Below are 19462 nucleotides of genomic sequence, written 5' to 3'. Positions count from 1 at the left end.
CCCTCGTATTATATACGATATATTATAAGGTTAATAATTAGTTCAAATTTTATATTAAATACTTATCTAAGTAAGTATAGGTATCTAATGTACAATATTGTATAAAGCTATTATTTAATATTATATGCTAATTGAATGCTGGCGTGGGGGTGAAGTTGCTAATTTTTTCATGATCATAATATTATCATATATAATTATTATAATACTATAGCTAAAAAATAGGGGGTTTCTTCAGCACTGCCAGATTTTTCATTAAAATTACACTCATCTATATATCTACAACGTGATGATAGTGGGTATACCTATTAACACTTTGAAATTGCCTGTTATACATTTTGAGAAAGCTTTCTAGATTCGGGTTTTCTGGTTTCCGCGTAATTGTAATAATTGTCTATACACAATGCCGTGGGTTCTTCGTCTTATTATTATTTGGAATGTGCTTAAAATTATATAATATACCTATACTATTATTTGTAGATACGAATTATTACTATGAGCCGATGGGCAATGACCTGTATATGTAGCTGCTTTTCTATAATTCAAGCCGGGTGTCGTTTCAGAATTTTACCCGAAATGTAAAAATATTCATCACTATATTCACTAACCAACTATAATCAGAGCCGTTCGCAAAATAGGTACTTTCAAATTTAAAATTATAATAAAATATTAGTATAAATTTTAATACAATTGGTCGTTTTTTTTTTAATAAAAATGAAAATAAGTAGGTTAAGGTACGTGCATTGTAAAAAGACCAATTTATTATTTCTAAATTAAATATGATTAAGCGAAAGAAAATACAAAAGATGATTCAAAATATTTGGTATAAATATTACTTGATATATTAAATAAATATATTTATAGCCGTTTAGAAATTATTTTAAAAAAATATCTAAAAACCATTAAAATATTATTATTTGTATTAGAAAAGCATCTATCAATTTTTAACAACAAATTTGTAAAGTATAAACTATAAAGAGCATTTATATGGGACGAAAATACACAACCATGGAATATGGATCCCACAAATTACACCCATGTTACATTGCTACAACAGATTTGAACAGTAGTAGCGTAACTACCCACGTCAGCGCCGCGAGGCAAAATATATTTTTCGCTCTAACTAATATAAATTCGATTCTTCGACCTTTGTCATTAAAACTTTAATTTTATGTTAAATTTATGTTTTTTTTTTTTTTATTATATTAACCCAATTATTGACAATAATACATATACTGTATATATGTATTTATATTGTTTTGTATTCATTCATGTTGTAATGTCGTATATTACAATACTATTTGTAGTCTATACCGAGTGTACCAAAATTTAATCCAAATTCATATCATCTAAGTAATAGTGTACTAATTTTGTGGGATTAAAACGATTTGCATACAACTTGAAATATTGTTAAACTAAAATAACTATGTATTTTAGATGTTATACTATACGTAATTGTATTTATTTTCATGGCATTATAACAGTACTTTTAAAATTATCATATTTAAATGAAAATAATTCATTATTATAATATATTTTCTATAATATTTAATAGTTTCATTATATTATATAACTTGGAAATAACTATTTTAATATGTATAATAATATATTATTAATTACTTTTAATACAAGTTATGTAAAAAATGATCTCGCTCGTAAATAAATAAAATAAATAAATAAATAATTATGGTTCTTATAGGTACATTTTGATTCGGTTATATTCAGTTTTTTGAGAGTTCAACATAATAGGTATTTATTTTTAATAGCTATAGAAATTCATATCAAATCCAAATACCGCAGGTTACTCCTATAAGCGTATAAATGATATTCGTTTACAAAATGTATTAATGTATATAATATCATTATATTATAATTTTTAGCTATTGTATTTTCAATATAAGTTTTAAGCAAGTACCTCTTACTTATGAGTTACGGTATAATACTTTATACGACGCAGTATATTGTATTTCAAATAATAAAGTAAAACATATCATATCTTGCATAATAATGATACATTTTACTTTATCGCTATGCGTGTGCTCATAAAAACCAATATTTAGCACAAAATACAAATAATGATATTATGTCCTCATAAATACATATATATATAAATATATATATAATACATTAATACGGTTATTATAAGTATTATATGACATTAACCGATTAACCGATCGATGTTTTGTATTTTTATTTTAATTAAAAACTATTAAACTCTTTGACAAGTTCCCGAGCCGAAAACTTATTTATTGCAAGTACATTAATCAGAATTCCACACTAACCGAGTATCGACAGATAGATAACCCGGGGCGCGACGACCACTACTTTACCAATAATTACCATAAACGTGCCTATATAATATGAGTATAATGATAATATACTGTATATGTACCTACACTATTTAGTATGTTCACCGTATGCATATTATTATAATATATTGTTATTAATTTCTACACGTTGGATTGTAAATATTATAATATATGTAGGACGTAGGTACATTTTATAGTTATCTATATCAATAAATAGTACAAATATGGCTGGACATATTATTATATAATAAGTAACAAAAGTAAAAAACAACTATCGACGTGCTCGCGTGTTAAACTCTTTTATCTGCATACAAAATATATTATTATAAACATACAAACGGAACCGAAAATTTAAATACAACTAATATACGTTCAAACAAACGCACGTCGTCGTCATTCGGTAATTGACTTTTCTTGTTTGAATTATACTAACGGCACGCCGACTTCTGTGCCCGCGTGTCATAATCATAAATATGCCACTGTATCGTGGTTGTTGTCCCCCTGGTCGGTCTAGTTAGTATTAGTTGTTAGCATAGTGGATATAGGCGATATAGCTACAATATTATAATGGTTTATTGGTTTGGGACCCGCATGAATGCGGTGAATACAAAACTCCGAATAAATTATTTCCTCGAACCAATCGCTTCTATATACCTTAAAGTATAATTAATAAATTATTCCAGCGATGTGGTGTTTGTTTAGTGTGACCTGCCCGGGGAGGGAAAGGTTGGGATTGGAGAGAAAATAAAAAATACAAATACAAACAAGAATATCAACTTATCTAACCGTTCTTCGACACTAGACGTGTCTATTAAAGTATTGAGTTATCGTTTTGTCAGCTCCAACCCATCCATTTTGGTAAGTCCATTTGACTAATTTTCCTATTGAAAACATTTATTACCACTGCGCGACTGCTCTAGCTGCAACGAACTTCGACGAAGTACATAATATTATATAATATTACAATACCTAAGTTACCTAGGTGGTTAACCAAGTATAATATACCTATATTATAATATAATATATTTATATATTACTAACTAACATATTATATTATAGCAATGACTTTTAAAGTTTCTATTTTTTATCGGTGAACTTAAATATATGGTCATGGTCACAAACGGAAAATAATAAACACAAATATAAATTTTGAGGATAATAATATAATCTATCACAACAAAAAAATGTGTAAGAATTACTTATTATTTGAAGTATACTTTTTAATTTAAAAAAAACTATTATTATAATCCTTATAGTTTGTTAATTTAAGCAAGTATTGAACATTAAAATTTGTTGAATAAATTTAAAGAATTTTAGTTAATAAAAGTTTAAAATATCATAATAAAAATATTAATGTAGCAAGCATATTAAGATATTATATTATTTGGGTATTTCCAATCCATTAAATCACTACAAATAGATTTACATAAAATAAGTGCATACATAAAAAAAATACCTTATAAGAATAATAATTTTGTTTTTCAGAAAAATTAATTTTTTACCGTCTTTATACCAAGTATCATCGACGAGATTATGTGCTTATATAGTTATATGGTTATATGTTAGCATAATTACTTCATTAATATTGTACTCCATTCTTATATAATTTTGTGGGTCGTTAGTTATTCTGACCCTAAAAATATATACTTCTTCATAAACAAATCATAGTAGACAGTTTCCTTATAACATAATTTAGTAAAATATATAGGTATAATATTTAATTTGCCAAAATCGGGTAACATATTTATAACGATCGCTGACTATGCAGAAACTGACATCGACCAACCAACATATTCAGTAAAGTAAGTCATGCATAAAATATAAATATGTTTTTGAAAATTTAGATCATATTTTAATATTTAACTAAATGAACTGAATGAATAAGTAACTAGGTACCTACTCAATTATATATTAATATGTGTAGACGCTAGACAGATACAGACGTATCGCGGGTATTGATATGTATTTTATTGAAAAATAAGAATAAAATATCTAGAAGATATCTTGAAGTAATTGAATAAATTGTAATTTTTGAATCTCGGAACTCTATACTACACAAAACCAAAACATTCGATGTAACCTCAAATTAAGATATTAATTCATAAATAAGTATGTAAACATACTTAGTATATTTTTAAATACCTAACCACTCATTAATAATATAATATTTTCTACCTATATATTCAAAATTTATTACCTATCATTTAAATATGATTTTATTACTTCATAAATACATAATTGCGAAGATACAACTGACTAATAACTAATAAGATTATAATAATAAAATTTGATAAATTTGTGTTTGCTTTAAATCTATACAATATAATAAATTAATAACTATCTAAACAGTAACTTTTATTTTGCCGCGCGTACCATATGGATTAAGTTAATCAGGATGTCGTGAATAGTTGTAAATAATGTTATATTCAAATTATACCACATTACACTCAAGGTATCAGCATGACACATTCATCATTGCTGAATGCTGATGAATAACAATATAATATATTATTGAATTAAACTAATATTTTTAAATGTTATGATTGTTGGTGATTAATAATTTTCAGAATATGATTCATACATAAAATGTAAATAATATAGTTACTTCATTATTTGTCATCTTTCAATGTTATTAATCAGTAAACAATTAATGGTTTCTTATGGTCGATGGGTTATCTACCTTTTATAGTACGTACATTCATTAGTTATTAGTTTTGTAATTGGTCAATTATTGTATTCGTAGCTCAGAAGGGATTACTTATTTGAATCGCTTTACAAAAAAATGTTGTAGAACATAATGTAAATACAAAAGAATGTAGTATTATAATAATACATTTAAGAAGTATTTGTGTGTTTTAATAAAATAATACCACCTAAACATTTCTATCGTATTCTCATATTTGGTGATTGTTAATTAAAAATTAATACTATAAAAATTAAAGTTATAACAATAAATGTAAAACTTTTGGTTTATTTTTATTTAGAATTAGAGGATTACACAAATTATCACTTTTCCCATGTCGTAAACATTTACGGGGTAACAAAATTAATTAATTCTCAATTTGTTAAAATTCATAAAAAAAAAACACAAGTATGTTCATGTTTATAACATAAATCATGGTACTTGTTTGTTATCGCCCTTCCAACATGCCACAATTTATTGCCGTGGGGACCGGCAAGGTTACCGCGCGTACGTCGTACTGTTCGTACTCAGATATTTCTTATACACACTGTAACAAAATTTTTAAATAAAAACTAAATTATGATAATATATTGTTTTATGTATACAATTAAAAGTAGCACAGTTAATAATTCATTTCATATTTATAAACCCAAATAAAAGTAATGGACACAAACAAATAAAATGCTTCCTTCATGGCTTCATATTATAAAATAAAAATCTTTTAATAGTTATTCCTGGTCCATTACGAGTATAGTTGTCACTCGTCATGTATTTAAATTGTTTTAACAATACATTTTTGTTATAAAAACTGAATGTTAATATTGAATATTGTAGTAAATAACAACAAGAACTCATTAAAATTAATTTTTTTCAATATTTTATAATAATAAGTTAAAACGTTATAAGTGCCTACGTTGCATTTTATTATAAGAACAACTCTTAATGAAATAGATGAAGTAGAAAATCGGGTGTGCCACCCGTCAAACTGTTCTCGGCCGTGTTAGTGGACGCTTGACGATCTGCACCATGTCGCGGGCGCTGCTCGTGTCGGAAAAACTCAAGTACCCGTTGGACGCCAACCAAGAGCTGCTGCATGGTCAAAGGACCTGGGCCGTCGTCGGTCAGTTCTTCTCGTGTCTGCCCAGCGGAACGTCGACGTGGCGCAGTGCCTTCTAGCCGAAGGCCGCTAGCATCGTATCCACGGCCATCGTAGTGGTCATGATGCTGTTTGGACCGGCGTCGCCTTCGAACTGTTGCCCTGCAAGTGCGTGCTGTACAGCATCATCGTGTTGCACTCAGATGGCTCCTGATGCAGGTGTTGAACTTTCCGAAAATATGACGACTGCTAGTCGTCGCGATCGTATCGCTGCTGTTCGTCAAGGGCGCGTTGAACAAAGTTAACGTGCTCGGCGGATTACCGGACACCGACTTAAACGTGTGATGGCTGGACCTGTTCGGCTGCGCCGCCGAAATAACTGACGTCAAGATCGTCCGGTAGCCCGAACGTGATCAACACGTTCAAGAGGTTAAAAGGCGTTTGATTGAGGCGACGAGGGACGACGACGACGGGTCTGTGACCGCGGTCGATGGCTAAAACGTGACCGATGGGCCTCGTGTCATGGTCCTCGACGTGGCTGCGGCACACCAGTATGGCTAACGTGAAATTGCTGTCTGAGTCGATCGAGTCGCTCGAGTCAGACTGACGTACTATACACATTACCACCGTGCTCGGCGGCTCGTTTGAGTATAATATCCGTTGTAATAATAACGGTGTGGAAAACCCTTGCAATTCATCCGACCGTGCACGATGCGGCCATTTTCCACGTGATGCTACAGTGTTTGAAAACTGATCCAAAATTCGACCCATTTGTGTTGGTAACTCGAAATGTATTAGAAATTTGATGTAAATATTTTTGTTTTTAATAAAAAAAATCATTGTTCGTTTTTGGTGAGTATATAATAAATGGTACAAAAATTTCACATAAATTGTTCTTTTAGCAATTTAAAAAATATTTGGTTACAGAACTTCTTATAAACGTTGAACTTTTAATTTTGTCAATACTCGTTAAAATTAAAATTATCAAATCTTTTACAAATCCCCAGAGTGATTTAATAAGCTATAACAACGGGTGCTTACAAAACGGCCTTTCCTTAAATATTAATAAATTTCTAAGTATTACTTTTTCTAATAAACCCACAAACTGGGTTTTTAATAATAATTTAAATGTTATTACTCTCACTGGTGCCTTGATATTTATATGTCTCATGGTTGGGGTCATTCTATAAATGTGTGCTACACGGAGAGTCCGAGAGCGTTACCATGTTGTCATAAACTACCTACAGGTTAGTTTTAGTTTAAGTTTTAAACCAGTTAGGTACAAAAAAAAAAATACAAAAGTATCTATGATCTATCTACAATATATTATGCTCAATTTTCACAAGCTGTATATAAACTAATTTTACAATAAAATAAAAAAAAAAATATAAAATAATAAACAATTAAATAACTTAACAAAAAACTTTATTTACGTCAAACATAATTTTTAGTACACTGAATATAGCTGTATAAACTATATGTATATTAAAATAGGTACAAATATAACATTCTAATAAGCTACGCCGTATATTTATTGAGCGCAGCAGCAAATTAAACGTCGGAAAAACCTTTTTGTCCGTTTCCAAAAAGATCTGCGTTTATTTTTAACTATTACTATATGCCACGTTATACGAATCGTCGACCATTTGAATTTCTATTTCGATAGGTGCCACGCTTATCGAAATATTCGGCAATGAAACACAACGCCTAACTGGAGGACCTGCAGTGATTTCAACGGAACTTACCACATCCATTTGCGTATTATCATCAGAATGCTGGCGTAACGACGACGACGAGGGAACCGGCGATTTAGCTTCTACGGCTGGCGCCATCACAGCAGCATTTACGATCGTGATCATTCGCTGCATCTGCGGTCCTGCGAAATTGGTCAGCAGGACTGGCGATGAACGATATTGGAGTGACGCGTCAGCTAGGTTTCTGTTACGGTTCATCTGAATCGCCATCGCCGCCAGACGTCATTATTTTTATGTTGGGCATCGATCTAAAGTATGGCTTAGCGATTAAACCCGAGAATTCCGAGCTTTCCGAAATCTTCGTGGTCTTAGTGTTTTGCGATTTTTTTCATAATGGTTCGAGACCGGTGTGATTCTGCAATCGATCATAATATTATCTTGCATGATTTATTTCGATTACGCGTATAATATATTAATGAAAGATTAACGTCAAAAGAAGCGAGTTCACTTTCTAAAGAATTATTCGATGTGTGGTCTTTGTAACAATACCGGAAATCAATTGGCAGATATTAGGTAGGTACACGACGAATATTTTATATTTCAACACTATATGGTTTACAATATAGCAATAATAACAACATATTTTTAATTATTTATTTAGTTTTAGTAATATCGGCCAGTCGGACAAAGAAAGTACATAAAATAATACAAAATACAAGCAAAAAAAATAATAATATAGAAAAGAACAATTATTATTTGATGATCATGTGGTCAATTATGACAACAAATCAAATTTGCACTGTATTATATTATCAAATCAAGATCAAGTAAGTGTGATAATAGCGGCGTTGCTTTATCATCACAAATGGTAATTAAATTAATTAAATTATTGTCGTCTGACAATTTGGGGGGGGGGGGGTGGTTGAGCCTGGAAGCCCCTTCCTCCTGGCTACGGCACTGGTATAAATTATATATAGCATCGTACTTGAAAAAAAATACATTATTACATCAATAATTGTTAGAATTGTTAAACAATGTAGGAGAAAGAAATTTAATTTTAATATTTTTAAAATGACTATTAATTAATATGAAATATTACATTAACATCAGTACTTATAATAAATAGTATAGTAATTATATTTATACATTGTTATTTTTATCTATATACCTATTATTATAATAGGCTATTAGAATATGTATTTAACTCCCAATGAATTTAAATTATTTAAATTATTTTCTTTATTCACTAAAACAGTTAATTCGTTAAAAATGAATTAGATATACACACAAAAATCCGAATTACAATAATAAAATCTTGAAACTATTTTAAATGAATGCACTGATTATAGTTTACACTAAGAATAATAACCAAATTCTTTATTCATTTAAAATTAATTTTAGTTTTAATATTGTTACTTTTTAGATCTCATTTACTCGTATAACTCTTTAATAGTTTTTATTACAAACTCATTATTTTACACAAATATAATTAGCAATTAATAGCAATTTTAAAAGTTATCAGAAAGCTTAACTATACTTATATAAATGGATAAAAAAAATCTATATATAACACAAGAAACATTTTTACAGTCAATACAATTTTTTTTTAACCTCCAAAGGGAAATATAGAATTATAAAACTATATGTTAAAGGTTAAACTAACCTTATTCACCTATGATAAATTTATAATCTTTTATTTACCTAGTTAATTATTCTTTTATTAGAGCAAAAATTCAGCCATTATATTATTTGGGATGTAGTTTATTATTATGCTGTGGGTACCATTTACTAGATTAGTTGGTAAAATTAACTCAGCACGCGATTGGAACGCTTGGTTACTGTAAAATAAGAGACATCGCATGTGACATTATTACAGTTTGCATCAAAAGTTAAATATTTATGATAGTATAAACATTATCATTTTACAAACATATTATTTTAATTTTAATATTTTCATAAAATAACTAATTACATGACTTTTAAACTTTATTGTAATGTCACTAACATATTTAAAAAAAATTAATTAATTCTGTTTTTTAGCTTTGTTATCTTTAAATTGAACATAACTTACTTAATAAATACATTGTTAGGCTTTGATGAGATCTACAGAAATTATTTTAATATCTTTAGATTACATCACTTTGCTTTGAAATAAATCAACAGACCGAATTAATATTATTTTTTTTACCAAAGAACATTATTTAATAAAAGTTATAATGTACCAGTATTAAGAGATCAAATATGATCTAAATATAAACGAATACAGACTAACTTTTTGTAGTTGTTAGATGGTACTACGATTATAGAAACTTGGTCACTTATGACATCGAATATTACGGATTTTAAAAATTATTGAATGATGGCATGATAATAAAAAACTTTAGCGATATCAAATCAACAATAATGCCGTATATTACACGGCTATCAGATATAAAAAAAATGTCAAATGAAAAAAATGGATATATAAAGATTACGATACGCCAATAGGATGCAGACTTCAATTACCCATGTCTCGGAGATTTATTGTCCGGCAGAAGATGGCCTATTCGATCTGTGTAAATGACGTACCAACAGTGATAATACAATTTTCTAACTTAAGATGTAAAAAAGCTTAAGTATATTATCAGTTATTATTATTTATAATAGAAATTGTTACAGCTGACAAGTCATGAGAATTTTATTTTTATTTGTTTATTGTTTATTATCAAATTATAATTTTAGTCTATAGCAAATGTAAAATATAAAATTTAATTTAATACATTTTATACAAATAAACTATTATAATATAATTTCCTTTGCATATAAAAGTTTATAGGATTTGGTACAAAATTATTTGTAAAAACACTAATTTTAAATTATATTACGTAGGTGCTTACAATAAATTAATGAATATAAAACTTATGTATCAAAATATTTGACATTTTTAAACATAATAGCTCGTAATATGTAGAATAATTTTTAAACTATTTTAAGTTTCTTAGAATAATTCTTATACTGTATATTATAAACAGTATGAACAGTGTCTGTAGTATATTCCAACTTTTCTTATTCAGTTTTAAACTTTAGCTAATAATTATTTATATAATTTATGTTTGTTTTAATATAAACTTTATAAAAACTTAGACACTATGATTAACGATATAACGGTCTTTACATTTTTATCTTTCATAATAATTAGGTACATAATATTAAAATAAACATTAAACTGTTTACAATTATACATGATAAATATAGCAGAAGTTACATCAATATAAAATCCAATACTGTCTAAATAAAGATAATATTTTTATTTTATATTATAATTGTAAATGTATTTAAAATAGACGAATGTATAACTTTCCATCATGTTTATGTTATAGAATATTTTTTGTTTTATTTATAGAACCTACTAAAAAAATTCCATATAGGTAATTTATATTTATAAAATATCATCTCAATGGATAGATTGCAGATCAACAATCAAATTGGTCACATTAAATTTTTTAAAGTTCTTGAATGATCATATATAAAAGTAAAAAATTTAAAGACATTTTTACTATTTTTATTTTAAGGCGAATCGAGCTGTGTTCATATTTTATCGTAGGTTTGAAAATTATAATAGAATGTCTATTATGAATAAATGTATAACGAATTATTAAGGTCGACAACGAGATCCGAGAGCTCTGGTTAAAATTTATAATATTTTAGAGTCGAATCGAATTTGTATTATCTACTACTATAGGACAACTGCGGTTTGCGATCTTACGGGAATGTTTTCTGCGTCACTGCTGGCACGGGGACCAATATTTTCATAATAGTTTCGCCGTTTATATATCACGGGCAACAGCGCTTCCGTTGCGTCGTCGTGTCGTGTGCATATAATATTATAATACGTATTACCATTGTAATAAATATGGGAGCTTACGGACGGCTGCTTGCGTGCGGAATACCTACACGAGGCAGCCGTCGTCGGACGCCAAAAGCGACGGGTGTGTGTATACGTAGGTACATATTATTATTATTATTATAGCCGTTCGGGATCGTATTTAAAAAAACGGCAACGGTTTACACGGCGGCGGCAGCGACGGATATTATGCGAAGAAGCCGGACGACCGGGAAAAAGAAAACGAACGGCTCGGAAAAAAAACCCGCGAGGACGGCGCGCGGCGGCGGCGGACTTGGAGACGGACGGACCTACACGCGCACACACGAGCGTATCGTGTAAATTATTGGCGCACTACGAAGACGTTGATATTGTATTATTATTATAATATAATATTCGCTGTATGCGTGCGCCACCCCGGTGCGCGGCGAACGAGAACGAAACGTCGGCGGAGACGGAGGATAATAATATTATTGGAGACATTTGTACGGTGAAAAAAAAGACTCGAACAGCATCTCTCTCGATCTCGTCGTATTATTATTATATACGTATTGCACTGTGCGTGCGTCGTGCTGTATATTATATCATATCATTGTACGCGCGGTCGTATATGTATATATAGTTGGCAGTCTCGTGCAATTAACGCCGCGTCGACCCGTCGGCCACTGCGATTAAAATTGCGCGCGTTGGACGAGGCCCAACTGCTCTGCAGAAGTCGTCATCGGCGAACGATCTAATATAATAATATATATTATAGTAATGCGCGTACATGTTATGACTAGGAACCAGCTGGATACGTCGTGCGTAGGCGTGCGACGGCGAGTGGTAGGCCCGTACTTGACGTTTTTTTTTTTTTTACATAATATAGCCATTTCCCCGCGCGGAGTAGCCGCGTGCCGCCGGTGTGATTCGGTTTCCGCGAAACGCGTCATCGGCAGCGCAGTTCCGCCGCTATGTGATGTTTTTCGACAGAAAACACTTTCCGACGACGCTCCGAAAGTCATCCGAAACCGTCCCAAAAACGATGATAGTATATACGTATCGGCCTAAGTGTTCGACTATATAGCTCACACATAAGCCGGTATATATCTCGTAACAATTTGGCAACGTCACAAAAAAGTTTTTCGCGTTTTACGTTTTTTTTTTTTATTTACGCGTCTATTGTTAAAACACCCATCACAAAGTATAACCTCCGCAACGCAAAACGACCAATAAAAAGTCTTTTTAGGAGATCTCCTCAGCCGTAGCAAAACTTATCAGTTAGAACAAGACAATAAACAACAATAGTTTTCTGGCCGATGGCCGTCGAGTAAGACAAACATATTGTGTTCTCGTTTATGTTTTATGGTTATTATACTCGCTGCAGCAGTATATTAAGTATTATACACTTGTACTTAAAAGAACTTTTATACTCGTATACTGCATTATAAATTATTTTTCCTGCAGACTTCTCTATTTGGCCTTCAATTTAAGAACAATGGATTTCGTTGATTCATTTTTGGTCCTTTAATAACATCTCGTTGAACGGTTTACAATCTCGTTATTGATTTCGACATTTCTCTATACATTAATTCTAAAAACAAATAATTAATATAGCTACAAGTGCTGACTTGCTTTAAAGTTTTTATTTAGTTTATTTTGTTTTAGGATAACGAATCAAAAATTAAACTTTTAGTTTTATAATTTAATTAATTGTTTTTAAACATTTTCTTTGAAAAATACATTTTTAGAGTATAAAATACTATTGAATAGTCCAAAATATCAACATAGATTAGTAGTTAACCCCAGAACGTATTTTTAAGAAGTATAAATTTACCATTCTAGTAGTTTAAAATAGCATCCGAAATAGGTATAAATAAAATAAAAATAAAATAGTGAAATGTAAAATATATTGCTATTTCTATACCCAATTAATTGTCTGACATTATTGAATTAATATGTCAGGTGTTCCACAATACTATCCTAAATTCGTATGCACTTTGTATTCTTACTATTTTAAGAATATTTTGAATTGTTTATTAATCATCATAAACATTGTTTGAAAACTCGAAACTCAAAAGTACTCTTATTGTTCTTTGATAATAAAAAGTAATAATAAATCTTATAGTTGGTTGGATACAAATTAATTTTATCAACAAAAAAGTTTATTTGTTCTAGTAAATTTATTCAAGTAATTAAAATATTCTACAAAGTACAATTTATTGGTTCTTTTTAAAAATCAAAAGCCCGGGATACTTTTTTTTTTAATTTTTAAATGTTACATGATTCATTGTTTAATTTTTATTCTTATTTATTTTTTTTAGATTAATGTTTTTTTCATTAGTAAAGAGTAGTATCTGTTATACAATATATAAAAATATCATCTGAATAAAAAAAAAAATGTTTGTTAATTAATATTTTAGTTTTATTTCATTATTTTTGGCAATCTATTTTAATCATTTCCTAATATTATATTACATTGAAAAGGTAGACAGGACAAAGAAACCGTGGTGGACACTTGTCTCTTTACGCTCAGCTTGGTACAGATTAGGAGTATGTTATTAATCCTTATAATTTATTTTAATGTAATGATACATCATCGTATATTTTAAAAACGATTCTAAACAGAGCTCAGTTGACTATAAAGGGTATACTGTTTATTGGACGTTTCTAAAGTTTTAAGTGCTCGTAAACAAAATTTATGAGTTACGATTATCAACATTTATTGAATATAGTTATATTAATATAGCATGAGTAATTTTATGTGATAAATCATATTAAAAGAAATATAATAACACTCAAAATCTGTGAAAACACACAATGTCACCTTAGTTCAAACTATAAACTATAAATCGTTTGAGAATTTTTAATTATGTATAGAATAATATATAGTTATAAGTTAAAAATCTTTATCTCATTTTAATTTCTTACTTAAAAGTATAAAATTAAACATTTTAGAAAGAATACATTATATTGGCGTATAATAGTGGGTAAAACCACTGAAATATCATTATAGATATATAAATCAAACAAGTTAGTCAAATTACAATTTTTTATTTTATGCAATTTTTAATAAAATAGTATTAAAGATAATATAAACCATTTATTATTAGCCGATTCAATGTATATTATAGTATATAGACACCACTCATTTTGCTCTGAATCTAAAATAAACATAAATCGCAGAATAATTTATAAAACAAAAACAATAAAATAGGTTATAAATCAGAAGATATATTTTATAAAATAATACATAATTTTATGCATCTACAATAATTAGAGATGTGAGTTTATTTTATACAGTAGTATAAAATATTGTAATAGAGGTGCATAAGGAAGGTATTTAACACGGTATGATTAACTATTTTGTATCATCGGTATAAAAAAAAACCTAAGAAAATTGATTTGATATTCAAGAATATAATTTACTGTGAATTATAATTACATTATTTTAAATTGAAATTATTTCTAGCCTTCTAGGTATATTAAGATTTTAAAACTATAACTTAAAATATAAATATCGATTCTAAAATAATTTTTGAAGTCTTGTAGTTTTAAATTTTTTTCCAAAATTATTAAACCATTTTAAAATTTGTCATTCATTGTATAATCTATACTAAATTGTTGATATCGCAAGGTACTACATGGTTTTATACAGTATAATAAATAAAATACGTTTTTACAGCTCTAACAATAACTATTAACTATTGAATATTAGCCACATACAATATGTTAAGACATAACATTAATTCAATGGTAGTGTAAGTTCTGGGGCTATGTATATATATTTTTTGACAGTGTCTAATATTTTTCATACCCATTATTTCACGCAGGCCAAGTTCTCAGACCTCAGTGATATATCTTTCGGTTTTAAGCGTTTTTTTCTTCATTTCCCAAAGTGCTCATAAATTTATACGCGCTCTCTCGTAATGTAACGGTGACGAAAAGCAGTTGTATGCCATCATTTAAGTCGACTCATTTACACGATCTGACTTTAACAACCCACACACGGGCTACAAACAGAGATGATCTTTGTTCGTGTTAAACAAAAATGTGATGCTTTACGTAATTTGTTTGTATAAAGATAAATTCTATGAGTGTCACTGTAGCTATATATATTTTAAGATTTTTATTTGAACAGTTAAATGACAAGTATATAATAATATAGTATCGCGTGATGTATTAGTAATATTATGGTTTTATTGTATATATATTACGGATTAAAATAGATTACATTTGAAGTTCACGATGATTTTGCAGTAGTACTTTATTACTGTCGCGTAGGCCAGAAATAAATACTGATACGTTTTTATCCCGAATTCGTTTAAATATCTTCCAAGAGTTGTAGCTTATTGAGGGATGTTGAGAAAACATCATGACGATAAACGTGAACCGGCGAGGTGTTATGTCGAGAAGAAAATATAGTAATATCATTTCTGTGGTGTTTTTAACACGCTTTCGTGCTGAAACAGAACTATAAAAGAGAAAAGCATTTGGTGCATGTATTATTGTGTTGTTAGAAACTGTATAGTAAATATAATAACGAATTGGTCAAGTGTTAACAAAATTAACAGTTTTGTTCTTTACACATTTAAACAATCGCTAAATAGTAAATACTTGTAAACACTAAAACGTACATACGCTAACAGTTCTTCACGAAACTTTTATCGCTCCGCCATAAACATAATATTATAGTAATGATACTTAAACATTTTTTAATTTCCGTTTACTATTTTTGCCTATTGTATAGTGTATGATTTGGGTGAAAATATAGTCAGGGATGTAGAAAAATGTAAAGATACTTTATTAGATTGGGTAACGGATGGGTTAAATATGTGTTTCTAGTGGTCATGCATTTACAATTCAAATTTTATATATTCATGTTTGGTTTTTCAACGACGTTTCAGACTTAAAGAGAATTACGGAAAATAAAATAAATATTAAATGTACTTAATTAAGCACAAACTGGGATTCGAGTCTTTTTTCACCAAATCACTACTTCTTAATTATATAATTATTTTAATAAACGTTTGTTGCATTTCAAATATTATGATTGTGTCAGTAATATTTTCCAAAAATCCAAGTATTATTCTTGGGGTAATAACGTATTTATGGGGTAGGGGGTTCATGGGTTCTGGACCCTCTTCAGGTTATATAAAATAAAACAATATTAAATATTAATACATTTTTGTTAATTTAATTTTAATAATTAATATAATTTTTATAAAATTATAGTTTATGTATAGTTATCTTAATTAATAAATTATAAATATGATAGATGCTTGTATTTTAGTTTATAAAAAAATTAAAAAGGTCCTGTGATGATGATAAAACCTATATACCATCATGTGTTACCGTGTTGGTAGCGCCTTGACATAGGTAAATTATATTAAGTTCTGCTATATTTTACTGCATTCATCACATTAATGATGATAATTAATTATCATTATTCATTAAACGATGAATTTTATACCACAAACTGTGAAATTTGAATACTGTATATTATAAGATATTTCTATAATATTTTTTTCTATTCTCAAAATAGTATCTATAAGATATCAGTGTGCACGAAATTAATCAGTATATTTGGTGTGTTAATAAAATGTATTTTTATGTTAATTTATACATGGAAAATTTAACGATTTTAATACAATTTGTGTTATGATATTATAATTAAAAAAAAACCAAAGCACCCTATTTATTATTTCTCACGGAATTATTATTTCTTGAAGGAAAATTTTTTTATTGTTTTTATTCACACATCGCTTACGTTGTAAAATGTAATATTAATTTGAGATCACGATCGAAAAACGTGTCTTGATTAGTGAGCGTGGTTTTCCACTGTCCACGAGTATCTCACGAGACTCACTTTCCAGTTATATTTTTTTATTATTTATAGTAGGTATACAACTTTGAGTGTATAATACTGCTAGTCAAATTATATAAATTATAAATATTAACCATACATATATTTACTAGAATTAGTAAAACCAATAATATAGTTATAGTCAAAATAAAAACTGTAAGTATAGATATATGATGTTTTATAATTTGTGTTTATTAAAAAGTATATAATATAATATACTTTTATGATAAATGTGTATTTTAGAATCATATTAATGTATATTCTTTAAATAATTGGTTATACTATACAACCATAATATCATGTACAACTTATCTAGAAGTTATGAATATTTATTTTATGATTTGGTCTTCATTTCCAAATAAACTGAATTAGGTAAGAGTTAAATTATAAAATTATAAAACTTAACACCTATTATAAAAAATTAATTTATTATAATTCAAACATATTGTGTATTTAATATTATATTTTTAAACAAAATCAAGACTATTTTAAATTTCAAAGCATATCACGTTATTTATTTCAATGAAATATTGTATAATAAATTTAATTCATAATGTTAAGGTAGGTATATTTTAAACTTAAATATTATATTATAATAATATATTCATAAGCTTATAATTGCATATTTAATAAGAACATTTTTTTTATTTATATATAGTATATATAATTATAAAACTTTGAGCTTTAAATATGAATAAATATTTATTAATCATGTACAACAATAAATAAAGTGTTAAAATAGTATATTTCATGCAAAATATGCATTAATTTATCGAACTTTAACATTTAAATATTCTAACATCTTTTAAAAATTCTCGGCTTAAATTTAATATGCGTATTTAAACTCAAAGAAAATAAAACTCCTATCAACACTTTTATATACTTAGTTATAAATGTATGAATATTTTTATTACTTGTAATAATGTTAGATGTTAGGTCAATGTCAAATATTAATGATACTACAAATCATTTGAAATATATGTAACCATGAATTTATATAATATACATTTACATTTTACATAATATATAACAATTATAAAATGTAGTTTAAAGAGACATTAATTATTAAATTGAATTTGAATTTGAATGTAGGTATACATTTAAGATATTGGATAGTAAAATCCAGCTGGTTTTACTATCTAATGTACAATTCTTATTTTAATCGGTTTGAATTTAATTTGTAGGTAATAAAAATTACATCTTACACATTCATGCGGTCGATAAAAAACCAACATACAAGTTAAAAGACTAGCTTTGTGAGTATATAAATTTATAACATAATTTATCATTCTAAGATTTATTATTATTTATGTTTCTTCCTTTTTAAGGCAATCTATAGAATTTTTAATTTAAAAACTGATATTTTTCAAGACGGACAATTTTTTTTACGACCGATCCATTCCAATATTTCATGTATAGAAGGCAACATTTTACAGTTGTAAATTTGTTATAGTTAACAAAATTTTCTTTGGACATTGAATTTTACTTGAAATTATATGATATTACTAATAAATTTGGATGTATCTACTTTCATTTATTTAAGTTTAAAGTTAGATTGTTGACACTCATATGGTTGCGTCTCAGACTCTCGGCAAATCCTCTGCAGCTGTAGACTAGCACACAGAGCTAATGTATAGCTCTAATGTAGCCACAAGTTATCGTATTGACAGAGTAAAATGCTTATTGATTTAGTAACTTTGAATGAAGTCGAATTAATTTTTATAGTTTTCAAGCTTCTCTATGTTTATATAATATTATATAATACCAATAAGTGAATTAAATTTAGTAATATTAACCTATAAATCTCAGTAATACAATTTTAAGTTGTAAATACATAATAATATAGATAATATATATTCTAAAAAAGTGTTACCTAATAACCTTAATTAACCTAATAAAATTACAAGTAGCAATACCTTAAATAAATACTAGTATTAAATTAGTCTAGATAAGTATTTTCAATTTACTATGTGAGG

The sequence above is a fragment of the Rhopalosiphum padi genome, chromosome 1 (genome assembly GCF_020882245.1).
Source record: "Rhopalosiphum padi isolate XX-2018 chromosome 1, ASM2088224v1, whole genome shotgun sequence".
NCBI lineage: Eukaryota > Metazoa > Arthropoda > Insecta > Hemiptera > Aphididae > Rhopalosiphum > Rhopalosiphum padi.
This window is presented reverse-complemented; position numbering follows the sequence as displayed.